The sequence below is a fragment of the Nothobranchius furzeri genome, chromosome 9, assembly GCF_043380555.1.
Source record: "Nothobranchius furzeri strain GRZ-AD chromosome 9, NfurGRZ-RIMD1, whole genome shotgun sequence".
Classification (NCBI taxonomy): Eukaryota; Metazoa; Chordata; class Actinopteri; order Cyprinodontiformes; family Nothobranchiidae; genus Nothobranchius; species Nothobranchius furzeri.
In genome coordinates, this window is record NC_091749.1 from 4713476 (window position 1) to 4726329 (window position 12854).

Here is a 12854-nt window from a genome sequence, read left to right on the forward strand (position 1 = left end):
CCATCTCCACAGAGACCCATTTAAAGACTGGTGTACCTTAAAACCTCTTTGGATTGTAGAAATGAAGGTGCTTCGGCAGAAAAGTGGGTGTTGTCATGTTGTTCCTCAGTGAATTAAAACAAATGCCAAACAGTTCTCATATAAATGTTGAACAATGCACGACTTGATCAGTTAGCAGTGACTGAAACCTGGGCATGGGCTGTGGCAGCAGCTGGCACTGCACAGCTGCCATACGGGCAAATTCAGGGGCTGCAGCAGTACAGGTGGGAGGACCTGGGCTAGGGGTTGGGTTTAGTGTTAGGGAGGCTGCAGCCCTGTCTTTTGACAAGGTTTGGAAGAGGTGCTTCATGGGATGGGGGTGTGTGTGGTTTTATAGTTCCCCAGAAAGGTGACCTCATTTACATAGCTGGACCAGAACATGGTAGTGAGACCATTGCACCGTTTCTGGTCACATCCTATGTCCTATGTTTGGTTGCTCAATATTGACAACATTTTGGGGCGATTTCACCCACCTGCTATGATTTGCCTAGACCCATGGGTCTACTACATGAATCATGGCACAAACAGGTAATGTCGAAGCACGCAGGCCCAACAGTACACCAGCAGCACTCACTTGATGAACTTAAACTGGATCATTTGACTTTTGAATTACTCACGGTTCTTCTTTTTACACTTATTGTCCAAAACACTGTTTATCCAACAGTTATTCAGAATTATAAAGTCAGAAAAGTCTATAGAGCTATGGCGGAGCAGTCAGTAACACTGCTGCCATGCAGCAAGAACATCTGAATCCCGGCTGTGGCCTTTCTACGGTTCTACCATGACCTGGATGACAGAACCTTTACCTGCAGTAGCAGGTCCTCCTCTTGCATGTGTGGAGTGTCTCTCAAACCAAACACATGCATCTTAGATTCACTTTAAGTCACTTTGGATAAAGTCTTCTGAAAAATGCAGAAACATGTGAACACAATGCATTGTGGGTATCTTAGGTCTTTAAACTCAAAGGTTGATAGTCTCAAAACAACATGATTCTGAGTGTCCTGATTTGAAATTTCAAATAAAGTTTTTTTTCCTCTCAGCGGTTCTGATGCGTCACCTCGAGGATGTTTTTAACGCTGTCAGTTCTGTTGTTTAGGTGTTTCAGTAATACAAGTGCTACTAAATCTACTACTGCTCTTCATGGCTCCTCTTTAAAAACAGGAGATGTGAACGTGCAGGGAGCCTAGTCAGTGTTTTAAATGTGTGCTTTGAAGACACGTATGATGTTAACACTCCTCATGTGTTTCACCGATACACCAGAGATTGGCCTCCTAAGGTACCTGTCCTGAATGCAGTTCCAGTTCTAAACACCAGTGGAGCTATTAGCCAGACAGGAAGTTCCCATGTGAAATATTGTGTAAAGGTGTTGGACTAATACGTGGCCCCTAAATAAGTATTAGGGGTGTTTCCTTTACAAGAACTTCAGGGTAAAAATGCAGCGAGGGGGAAAGTGACCGGCCCTCTTAGCCTCCCTGCCTCCATTTACAGCTTGGCCCTGTAAGGAGCGTGCTGAGACGCCAGCACATCCCAACCACTGTGGTGTGAGTTACGGCACCGATTGGTGAAGAATGCGCCAACAATCCGCGTTTTCCTAAATGCTGGTTCTCCACCCAATAAGCATCTCCTACTTCCTACAATGACTCAGTTACAACCAATCGGCCCACCAACTGCCCCGGGCCTTTTACCGGGCAACTCCGAGTACCTTCTGAACAGGAACTCCTGAAACGGCCCGGAAAACAGCCGTTCCGCCGGCCTGGTCAAGAGGAGCCAAGCGCATATCGGGAGATTTCGGTGAGTTTAATTTGAAGTTCTGGTGATGGAAACAGCTATTGTGGCCCCATATCCCATCCTCACTGCTAAAACAGGTCGGATCTTTCATTAGCTGTTTTTACAGGAACATAGCGTTTGCAAAACGGGATTTGCCGCAGCTCCGTGGCGGTAAAGTGGCGCAATCGTGGCATTTTTATAAAAGATTAGGTGATGGCGGCCTAAAGGGGGTATGGGGACGGTCTCTGCGCTGCAGCAGACTTTGGTTTATCTTGGACATAACCGCTTCCGGTCGGTATCAAGATGGCGCCTCTGCTTGGCTTAGCCGCAGTCACCGGCCACTTTTTCAAACTTTTCTCCACTAACCTCCTTTTTTCCACCTTGCTCCTGTCTGTGATCCTCTTCAGTAGTGTCCCTGCTACCATCTCCTATGATCGCCAGACTCTTTTGTCCTTCCGTTCGTTCACGATAGCCCAAGATGCACCGAGGACATACCTCCCTGTTTGTTTACCTGATCGGCGTGCTGGCCTAGAGCCAAATGATTCCTACCAGGATGCCTCCAGCGATGTTTATCCGGTCCCGGGAAAACGTAGGAGGAAAAGAGGTAAACGAGCAGGAATCCAGGTGAGAATATGACTTCTCTTAAATTGTGGTTTATCTGGTAAACATCGGCGTGATCTTCTAGCTTCTTGTCCTTTGTCTGGCGACTTGAGCGCCACTTCCGCATTCCCGCCAGGCCGCGTTGCAGCGCGGTTTCTCCGGCCACGTTTTTTAAGGTCGGTTTATCCTCATTCCTCAGTGGTTTCTCCTCCTGTTCCCTCCATAAGTGGTTTTTATAAACACCGTGGATCTAACCCTGCTAATTTACGTCCACTAACTCCAGCTGTTTCTGTAGTTTCTGATTCCTCCACCTCACTCAGCATGGCTCTATTAAATTCCCGCTCTGTTAACAATAAGACCTTCCTGCTCAATGATCCAATTCTCTCTAAAAACCTGGATTTTCTGTTTCTGACTGAAGTTTGGCAGCAAACATCTGATTATTCTGCTCTGATTGAACTCTGCCCGGGTGGTTATTCTTTTCTTAGCCAGCCCCGGGGTTCTGGTCGTGGTGGAGGCCTAGCTGTTGTTTTCAGAGACCATCTTCCATGTAGCTCTACAACCTCTGGTCACTTTGCTTCCTTTGAACTGCAGCTGATTAAAGTCGGGCGTAAGGACACGTTCTACTGTGCTGTGGTCTATCGTCCACCTGGTCCAAACAGTTCTTTCCTTCAGGAGTTTAGTGACTTTCTATCCTCCACTGTGAAGCTGTCCAGACTGGCGATTGTTGGTGACTTTAACATCCACGTTGATGATCCCTCTGATCACTTTGCCATGAATTTCTCCAGCCTTATGGACTCCTTCAGCTTTACCCAGCATGTTTCTGACCCCACACACACCAGGGGGCACACTCTAGACCTTGTTTTTACCCTGAGTCTAAATGCTGACAGTGTTTGTCCTGAGGACGTTTATATTTCAGATCACCATTGCATTTTCTTTAACTTGTCAGTTTCTGCGTCCCCACCTCCTGCTCACCGTCTGGTTAGTTCTCGTTTTCTTAATGAGAGCACAGCTAGCAATTTTTCTGCTGCTTTTGATCCACCCTGTTCTTCTGATAACGACACAGATTCCTTAATTTCTCAGTTTAACGAGCACTGCCTCTCCATTCTGGACATCATCTGTCCTGTCAGAACCAGATCAGTTCCTGCAGTGAACCCTACTCCCTGGTTTACCGACAGCCTTCGCAGCCTGAAGCGCCAATGCAGAGAAATTGAGCGCTTGTGGAAGAAAACCCATCTCCACGTCCATCTGCTGCACCTAAAGGATCTTCTGACATCCTTTAACTCTGCAGTCAGAGACGCTAGGGTTTCCTATTTTTCCAACCTGGTGTCCCAGAGCAAAGCGAACCCCAAGGTGCTGTTTAACACCATCAGCAGCACCGTGTCTCCTGCCTCTCCTACAGCCTCCATCCACTCTGTTGCAGACTGTGAGAACTTTCTGTCTTTCTTTGTGGACAAAGTCAATAAGGTTAGATCTAGCATCTCTCCTTCAGCCTTATCGCTGCCTCTCCCGAATCCAACCAGGCCCATCATCCTAGATAGCTTTGCTCCTGTTTCTTTGCCTGAGTTAACCAAACTAGTTAACTCTATGAAGACCTCTGCACACCCCCTCCACATCTTACCCTCATTTTTGTTTAAAAGTGCTTTTCAGTCCATCGGTCCCAGCGTGCTCTCCATTATTAATGCTTCTCTGGTCTCTGGTCAGGTCCCTGCTTACTTTAAGAATGCTGTAATCCACCCGCTTCTTAAAAACCGAGTCTCGACCCCTCTCTCCATAGCAGCTTCAGACCCATCTCTAAACTTCCGTTCATCTCCAAGATCTTGGAAAAGGTTGTGGCTAAACAACTCACAGCTGCTCTTGATGAACATAACATCTATGATAGCTTCCAGTCAGGTTTCCGTAGAGCTCATTCTACTGAAACAGCTCTTCTTAGGGTCTCTAATGACCTTCTGACTCACAGTGATGCATGGGACTGTTCTGTTCTGGTCCTGCTGAACCTGACTGCAGCCTTTGACACTGTTGACCATCACCTGCTACTGGAAAGGCTGAGAGACTGGGTAGGCCTATCAGGATCTGCTCTGGAGCAGTTCTCGTCTTGTCTTTCTGAGCGCTCTTTTTCTGTGGCCGTCTCCAAGTTTAGGTCCTCCACCACCTCTCTTACCCATGGTGTCCCACAAGGTTCTGTGCTGGGGCCTCTGCTCTTCCTCCTCTATCTGCTTCCTCTTCAGCACATCCTAAGCTCCTTCAAAGGAATCTCCTACCATATTTATGCAGATGACATCCAACTGTACATCTCCTTTAAGCCCCATGAGATGTCTAAGCTGCAGCTGTTACACACCTGCTTAGACTCTATCAAAACCTGGATGGTGGGAGCTTTCTACAGCTGAATGAAGATAAGACTGAGATCCTCATCTGTGCCCCAGACAAGCTGGTTCCCAAAGTCAGAGACTCTCTTGGTCAGCTTGCTTCTAAACCAAACCTTCTGTCAGGAATCTTGGCGTGACCTTTGACCCAGCTCTCACCCTGGATTCTCATGTCAGTTCTCAAAGCCTACTGGTTGTGCAGCACCAGGCTAAAGGTCAAAGGTGACAGATCATTTGCTGCTGTGGCCCCCAGACTCTGGACCTCTCTCCCCCTGAGCCTGAGATCAGTGGACTCAGTGGTCTCCTTTAAAAAGCAGCTGAAGACTCACTTGTTCAAGATGGCTTTTGTGTGACCTTCTTCACCTCTCTCTCTTTATTCTGCTCTCCCCACCTATTCCACCTTCCTCAGGATACACTCATTTCCCTCTTTCCTGTTCACTCTCTCTCTTTCTTTACATTTTTTAATCACAATTGTCTATTTTTTTGCAAATTTAAAATATATTTTTAACCATTTTCTAAATTATTTTTTACATTTATACATTTTTTGTTTTTGTGAAGCGCCTCGTGGATTTATCTTGAGAGGCGCTATAGAAAAGATATTTTCTTCATCAACTTCTTCTTTTTATTGTGATTGAAGCCGTGATCGCTGTTTTTTTTTAACAAGCAGCTCCTAAAGGTGTCTGTCCCCATCAGTCCCTGTGCAGTCTCTGGTGATCTGAGCTTCAGCTCTAACAGAGAGGCTCATGGTGTCAGGATCTGGGGTGAGTCTGCACATTCCTCTAATCACCTTAAGTCATTGCAGGTGGGCGGCTCCGGAGAGCGGCCAGCTGCGATGATTCCCCTCATCTACTTCATGTGGTTATAAGGAGCTGGAGATCACTTCACCTTGCCGGAAGATTACTCAACTTGGGTAGCTCTTGCCACTATAGAAAACTACAGCTCTAGTCTAGCCTTATATTTGTCCGTCATTGTTGTTTTTTTGATGACCTCTGCCTTCCCTTCATCAGGAACTCTCACCACGAACCTTTCCTGCAATAACCTGGTTTTTCATCTCCAAGCCTGATCTCGCTCCTCACCCGGACCGACCCGCTCTCCCACCGCTCACCTCCCTTGGATTTTGGATTCACGCTGACGTTGCTCACCCCAGTCCTGGCTACCCTCCCAAGCTCTGGATTTCAGCCCCCACAGTAAGATCCACTACAAACTGAGTCCTGCAATTCTATTCCCCGCTGCCCAACACTGACAGTGTTTGTCTCAACAGACCCAGCCCCGGAGCTGTGCTCAACATCACCGCCACGTCTGGCGGTGCACCTTTAGTTCTCCTTAAAATAAAACATTTATTTTTTCCTACCTACGTCTCCTAGTGTGAATTCTGCATGTCTTGGGTCAGGAAACTTCCCTCAGTCATGACACATGGAGCGCTGCGGCGCTCCAGGTTGCCATCTCAGCTGATTTTGTTCAAATAGCAAACCTTATTGCCTGTGTTTACTTTCATTTTCAATAAATTTGCCAGCCGGAGCTCAGCAATAACTCCCCACGTCATCATGACATCTGCCTCTGTTGCGCCAGGGCGCATACGACAGACCATTACCGCAATATTACTACCAAGCGAGGCGGAACGAATGCCACAAAGTTTGCGCAACGCCATGCCGGCATGGCGCATTTGTAGACAAACCATTGCGGTAATATTACGCCGATTTGCCGGTATGGTGTGTGTTGTAAAAGCACCTAGAATTTCACAAGGATATTTTACAAGTTCTTAAGAGAACACTGCACAAGTAAACCCAAAAGTAGCTAAAATTACACGTTTAATTATGACCACTCCATTGTGTCATGAACCCATGCTGCAGTGGAAGATGATCCTTTTGTTGCACAACAGCAGACTCGAGCCCTTAAACGGTGGTTTTTATCTGTAATGAAGACCTACGCCCACATGGGTGTTCGCCACTTTCAAATACATAATACCTCTAAGTGATTGTTGCTTTTTCAGCCGCTTCTTAGATGTGAGCGCTTATAGGTCTCTACGTGTTTTTATGTGTAAATCTGTGTGTCTGAGGACGCATTTCTTTGTAGAAGTGCCAGGTTGATATTTCATTTAGCGTTTTGTTCCCTCTGATTGCTTCTTACAATAAGACAAAAGTAAGTGCAAATACAATCATTTACACTCCTCCCACCTCTACAGCCACAATCCGCCTCTCCTACCTCTGTTGAAGGGAAACACGGTGAAATATTTTAATAAACTTGCGTTGTCTTTTATTGCCTGAGGCACAGCCGTCGATATTTCTTACTGTCTAACTCCCGGGAGCTCCTCGTTCCTCCCTCGGCTCATGCCTACATCTTTTCCTTCTGACCTCTTCTCAATTATCAAACAATCTTTCATTTTTTCCCCCCAGTCAAATTGTACCTTTGGACTCCTCAGGGTGTGAGCAGAAGGCAGCTGGACGTCTTTCCTCGGCTACATCTATCCCTCAAAAGGTTTTCTGACATTTACCTAACTGGCAGGGGGTTGTGGGTTTTAAAGCCTTCCCACCTTCCTTCATTGTTGAAAAGCGAGGCTACCCTGTCCTGCTTACTCTCACTGTCATGGTGTACTTTGAACTTTACTTATGGTGTTTTATTATGCATCAAATACCCAAGTACACTATCATGAGTCAAACCTGTGGAAAAAGCATCAGAATAGTGTCTTTTATTCCTTAATCCGGGATGTGTTCCATGGAAGCGAGCGACATGAGGGTGGGTGGGGCGCCGGGGTGGGTGGTGGTTGAATGGGTTGAAGGTGGATAAATGTGTGTACCTGAGCCACCTGATGATTCATCTGGACGTTTGAGTCCTTTTCTGCTTTGGTTTCAAGAGTAACCAGCTCAAAACCAACAAACGACCCCTTTTCACTTACTGGTTTTCAAGCTCTAGATCTGTAGACCAATTGTTGCCAAAGCTGGGGTCACAATGGGTCACCAAACGTCAAGTAGAAGATTTATGGAAATCAAACTTCTTTAAACAGTTGCCTATAAGAAATTTAAACTGAAATAAAAGAAAATTCATGAATTGATTCAAAATGATAAAATGGTTCACGAGACTGTGTTCCTGGGCGTGGAGCAGTCTCTCCTTCCTTCTCCTTCCCTTGGACAAGCTGCTTCTTACCCTTCCATTCCACCGCACGCAAAAGCATCGTGGAACGGACACAACACGGGCTTCGCAGCAACTAGCCGCCATTAGTGGACGAGGGCCTTTCCGTCGGTCACAAAGTGCCACGTTTTGATCACGTCCCAGAAGCTTAAGGATGCATCTGCTCAAGTCTATAATTTATGTGCTACGCTTCCAGAACACAGCAAATGCCGCTCTTCAGATCAGGCCAAATAGGAAGACAAACACAAAAGCAGTATAAGACATCCGGAAACTTTCAAAATAAAAGTCACATGCAGATTTCCAGTTGCTTGACTAGTACATCGTATCATTTAAGACACAGGCTGCCACCTTTCTCCTTGATAGTTATCGTGTGAACTTCCGAACTCAGGCGTGGCGTTGCAATTCTCCTGTGATTTTGACCTCACATGGACCAGCTGCATGGAACGCTTTAGATCTGATCTGAAATGCTCCCGGCTGGAAGGGAGCTGACAGGTAAAACATCTCTGTTGGGTTACATGTTGCTCACGTGTCTGGTGAGAAGGAGGCTAACCTGAATTTTACATACCTAAACGCCTCGATTCCTGTCCTTTTCGCCACATCTCACACTTGTCATTACAGCAGTATTTTACCCTCTTCATTCATTTGTAACTGAACAAAAGTTTTTACCCTTTTTTTTCCCAGTGGGTGGAGCTAAAAGCAGCCAAACACGTGTTCGACTGACTGACGTCGATTCTCTCTGATGTAAACTAACATATAATCCAAAGGAATCACTTTCAGACAGACCATATGTTTTAGTTTACACAATATAAAGGCCTCTGATGACCAAGGCCATGGTGGTGATGACAGAGTCCACCAGCTGTTGAGGGATGGTGCAATGCCATTTGGGATGAAGGAAAAGTGCCGTTGGTTTATGAAGATCAACATCTGGATGACTATAAATCCTCCAGGCTCAGTTTAAATCTTAATCATTTGACCACATATGAAGCGTTGTGTAAAATGCATACAACATTCAGCTCTTCAGTCTTTGTCTCTTTTGGGAAACTGCAACAATCAGGTGGGTTTGTAGAAATAATTACTGCACTTCAACATAAAGTCAACCTAAAACCAAACTGGAGGCAATCTTTTCCCAAACTCCAACAAAAGCAGAACTTTGTGGGCTCTGTGTGCTCGCTTTGTTTCGAACACAAAAACAAGAGTTTGTATAAGAGCTGTGCTGCTGCTTTGTTATCGCTCCTGCACAGAAACCTTCCCTTTAAGTCACCCAGCTGTGGGGACGGACGTCATCCATACGTTTGAGTGGATTAGCCATTAAAGTGTCACATCAATCATTTATTAAGACATGGAAGTGTCACAATCCTGCCCTGACGAGAGAGCTCATGAACTGATAAAATAATCTATTTTCGGTGAGGATCCTCAGAAGGAGTACATGTTAACCTGTCGGCACGCCAACCTTTACACTTGAATCTGAGACGCATCAAACGTAGAACATTATATCTGAAACTCCACTAACTGGCACATGTGGGGAAGGCGGTCTGCTCAGATCACTCACTACGTTGATGCAGCTCTCCCTCTGTGTGGTACCAACTCTGTCTTATTTTCAGCTGTCAGACCAGATCCTTTGCTATGTCTGAAGATTGATTTTTTCATTTAAAAATGTTTAAGTCTTATGGGCTTCATCAGAACGTGATCTCTGGCTCTCACTGGAGCGGTTCGCAGCCGAGTGTGAAGCAGCTGGGATGAGAATCAGCTCCTCTAAATCTGAGACCATGGTCTTGATTCGGAAAAGGGTAGAATGCCTTCTCCGGGTCAGGGATGAGGTCCTGCCCCAAGTGGAGGAGTTTAAGTATCTCAGGGTCTTGTTCACGAGTGAGGGAAAACTGGAGCGTGAGATCGATAGGTGGATTGGTGCTGCATCTGCAGTGATGTGGGCGTTGTACCGGTCTATCGTGGTGAAGAGAGAGCTGAGTCAGAAGGCGAAGCTCTCGATTTACCGGTCGATCTACGTTCCTACCCTCACCTGTGGTCACGAGCTTTGGGTAGTGACCGAAATAACGAGATCACTGATACAAGCGGCCAAAATGAGTTTCCTCCACAGGGTGTCTGGGCTCTCCCTTAGAGATAGGGTTAGATACTCGGTCGTCCGGGAGGGGCTTGGAGTAGACCCGCTGCTCCTCCATACTGAGAGTAGCCAGTTGAGGTGGCTCGAGCATCTGGTTTTGATGCCTCCTGGACGCCTCCCTGGTGAGTTTTCCGGGCACGTTAAACCAGGAGAAGACCTAAAGGAAGACCCAGGACACAATGTCTCACGGCTGGCCTGGGGACGCCTTAGGATTCCCCGGAGGAGCTGGCCCAAGTAGCCGGGGAAAGGGAAGTCAGAGCCTCCCTCCTTAAGCTACTGCCCCCACAACCCGACCCCAGATAAGTGGCCGAAATTGAATGGATTGATGGAAGCATCTTTTTTACTAATTAGGATGATGGAGTGACGGTGGTGTGGTTCAGTTGGACTGTGTTCGTTTGAGCTGCCGACATCTCTAAGTTTTGCCTTTAGGGTCTAAACAAATCCCTCAGGTCCTTATTTCCACGACAGGCCTTTAAGCATGTTGACCAGAAGGCAACGACTGGTTCAGAAAACGATTTACAGTGGGAGTCAGAGAAGTGGTTAACCGCCTTAGAGCTAACCAAGAGCACACACGCCTGTGAGCAGTTAGACAACCCTTTCATCTGCTGTGACAGGTCTCATCACTCCACTGACTGCTGTTAAAAATTGCTTCCTACCAGGAGAGAGTTTACAGGCAGCAAAATGTAAGCCTAGTTTTCCCACTATCAGTAGGTGAGAGTCAACACAAGAATCAACTTAATTTCACTCTTATTCAGATTAATTTACCATAAAACTGTTTAACATTATTAAGAATACACGTTAGCAAGATCAACTAGAGCTCATCCTCTTCCTGTTTTTGGATCATCAGCTATGGAAAGAGCTGCCTTTAAACGGTCCAAATCTTGCTTTTTGAAACCCTTTCAGGACAAGGGGACAGTATATCATAAAATATTACTGTTATCTTAAATAGGAGTTTTTTTCAACAGCCTGGAAAATGAAATTTTTTTTTTTGTTGCTCTGACAAAAGACACCTATAGCAACGTCTTGGGGAGTCTGCTGTCCTCGCTAGTCAGGTTGCTGCACCTGCCTTTCACCTCGCGTGCCACGCGCTGATGCCGGTTCCACTCCCGCTCTCGGCAGTAATTTATTTAGCCAGAAGCAGATTTTTTTAAAGCCGTCGCTGTTTTCAGAAGAACGCTTTGAAAAGCCTTTCATGAACACACGCTGGCGTTTATGGATCCTGGTTGTTGTGGGTTTCAGTTATAACAGCGTTTAACAATCAGACGTCTGACAGAGCTTTTATAAAACCTACTGCTGAAATGAACACATCCAGTTGCAGGAAGTTCTAGATAAATCCTGTAATTTCCGCAGATAAACTGTCTCCGTAATACTCTACGGCGGGGTCACCAACTCCGGTCCTGCTGGTTTTCTGTGTCCTGCCCCACCACGCCTGAACGGAGTCATTTAATCCTTTCCTTAGCACGTTTACCTCTGCACAGGCCTGTTAAGTACTCATTCCTCAGTCCGGTGTGTAGGAGCAAAGAAACAGCTAACATGTGCAGGACGGTTGCCCTCGAGGACCGGGGTTGGTGACCGCTGCTCTACGGAAACTCACATAGATCAGTTTTTACAGTTTTAATGCACTTGTATATAAAAAAAAAACATAAATCTGCAGGACTTAATTTTTAATTACTCAGTTGTACATAATAATAATAAAAAACACAAAGAAACAAATGTTTCTCTTCATCAAATAAATTGTTTGTGTTTGTTTTTAGTGAAAATGAGCGTCATCACTATATTTCTTCCACAGTGCCTCTTTTCCTTTTTTAGGGGGCGGGTTATGATGTCACACATGTTATCATTCTTATCATCATCCTAATGATCTACAGACTAATGCAGCCACAGGCATGAGAGTGTTAAATGTTCCCAACCAGTCACATGACCATAGTTTAAACACTAATTATAGACAACCTCTCTGAATTAACTGTAGTTTGGCTATTTTAAATTTTAATTGTGACTCTATGACAGCTGTGCAGACCACTAAAGCATCATCGATCAGCACTTCTGGTTGTCACCTGGAGCGCTGACATTCACAGCACGTATCCTTGTAGAAGGCATGAGCTCCTAACGCTTCAGCTGGTTGTAGGCTCAGAGAACTGTTGGTCTTGATAATTTTATGAGACCCTCACTTAAAAAAGCAGCTCCGCTGTGAACATTATTGTTAGAACGCAGGTAAAAGCGGACATGAGGTCCACGTGCAAATATCTAGTAATTAGTCCATTTCGGATGAGACATTTCTTTACTTTTAAATGAATGAGTCATCATTAGTTAAAGTTTTTAAAAAGAATAAGTTAAAACCCGTGATTATTGCTTTAGTGAACGATGTGGTCATATTCTACACTTATAACCCACACTGGTAGCAAATGGTCCTCCTGAGGGAAAGCACAGTGCATTAGTAAAGCAACTGGCCACATCTGATGAATCTGACAGCAGAACATGAAACGTCCACGTTGAGACTGATTTGTAGGACTCACAGCAGCCAGCCAAGTGATTACTGACACCCTGGTGTTCTTTTGCATGACAGAACATGGAAATCTTACTCATCCAAGTTGTCCTTCGGTCTGAGGCCAGTGGTTCTCTTAGGGGCTTTTAAGCACGACTGCAAAGTGAGCAGAACTAACACGTGTTCTAAAGAGACGGTTTTTTCAAAGTTTTTAATGATTCCATCCTAACACCACTTGTTAAGCTCATAACCAGGTTTTTAAAAACCGGGTTATTAACCCTGGGGTAACCCTTCTCTAGCCTGAATATCAGGTCATGTAAACTCGTATCGGATAGCCCTTTCAAAAGGAGCGCTCTGCGCA

At 45.6% G+C, this 12854-nt stretch overlaps 1 protein-coding gene across 1 annotated transcript in view; it reads right to left on the minus strand.

Annotated features, from left to right (window-relative positions):
- si:ch211-186j3.6 (neural-cadherin) overlaps nt 1–12854 on the minus strand; it is a 640545-nt gene that overhangs the window by 78056 nt on the left and 549635 nt on the right. The window lies entirely within an intron of this gene.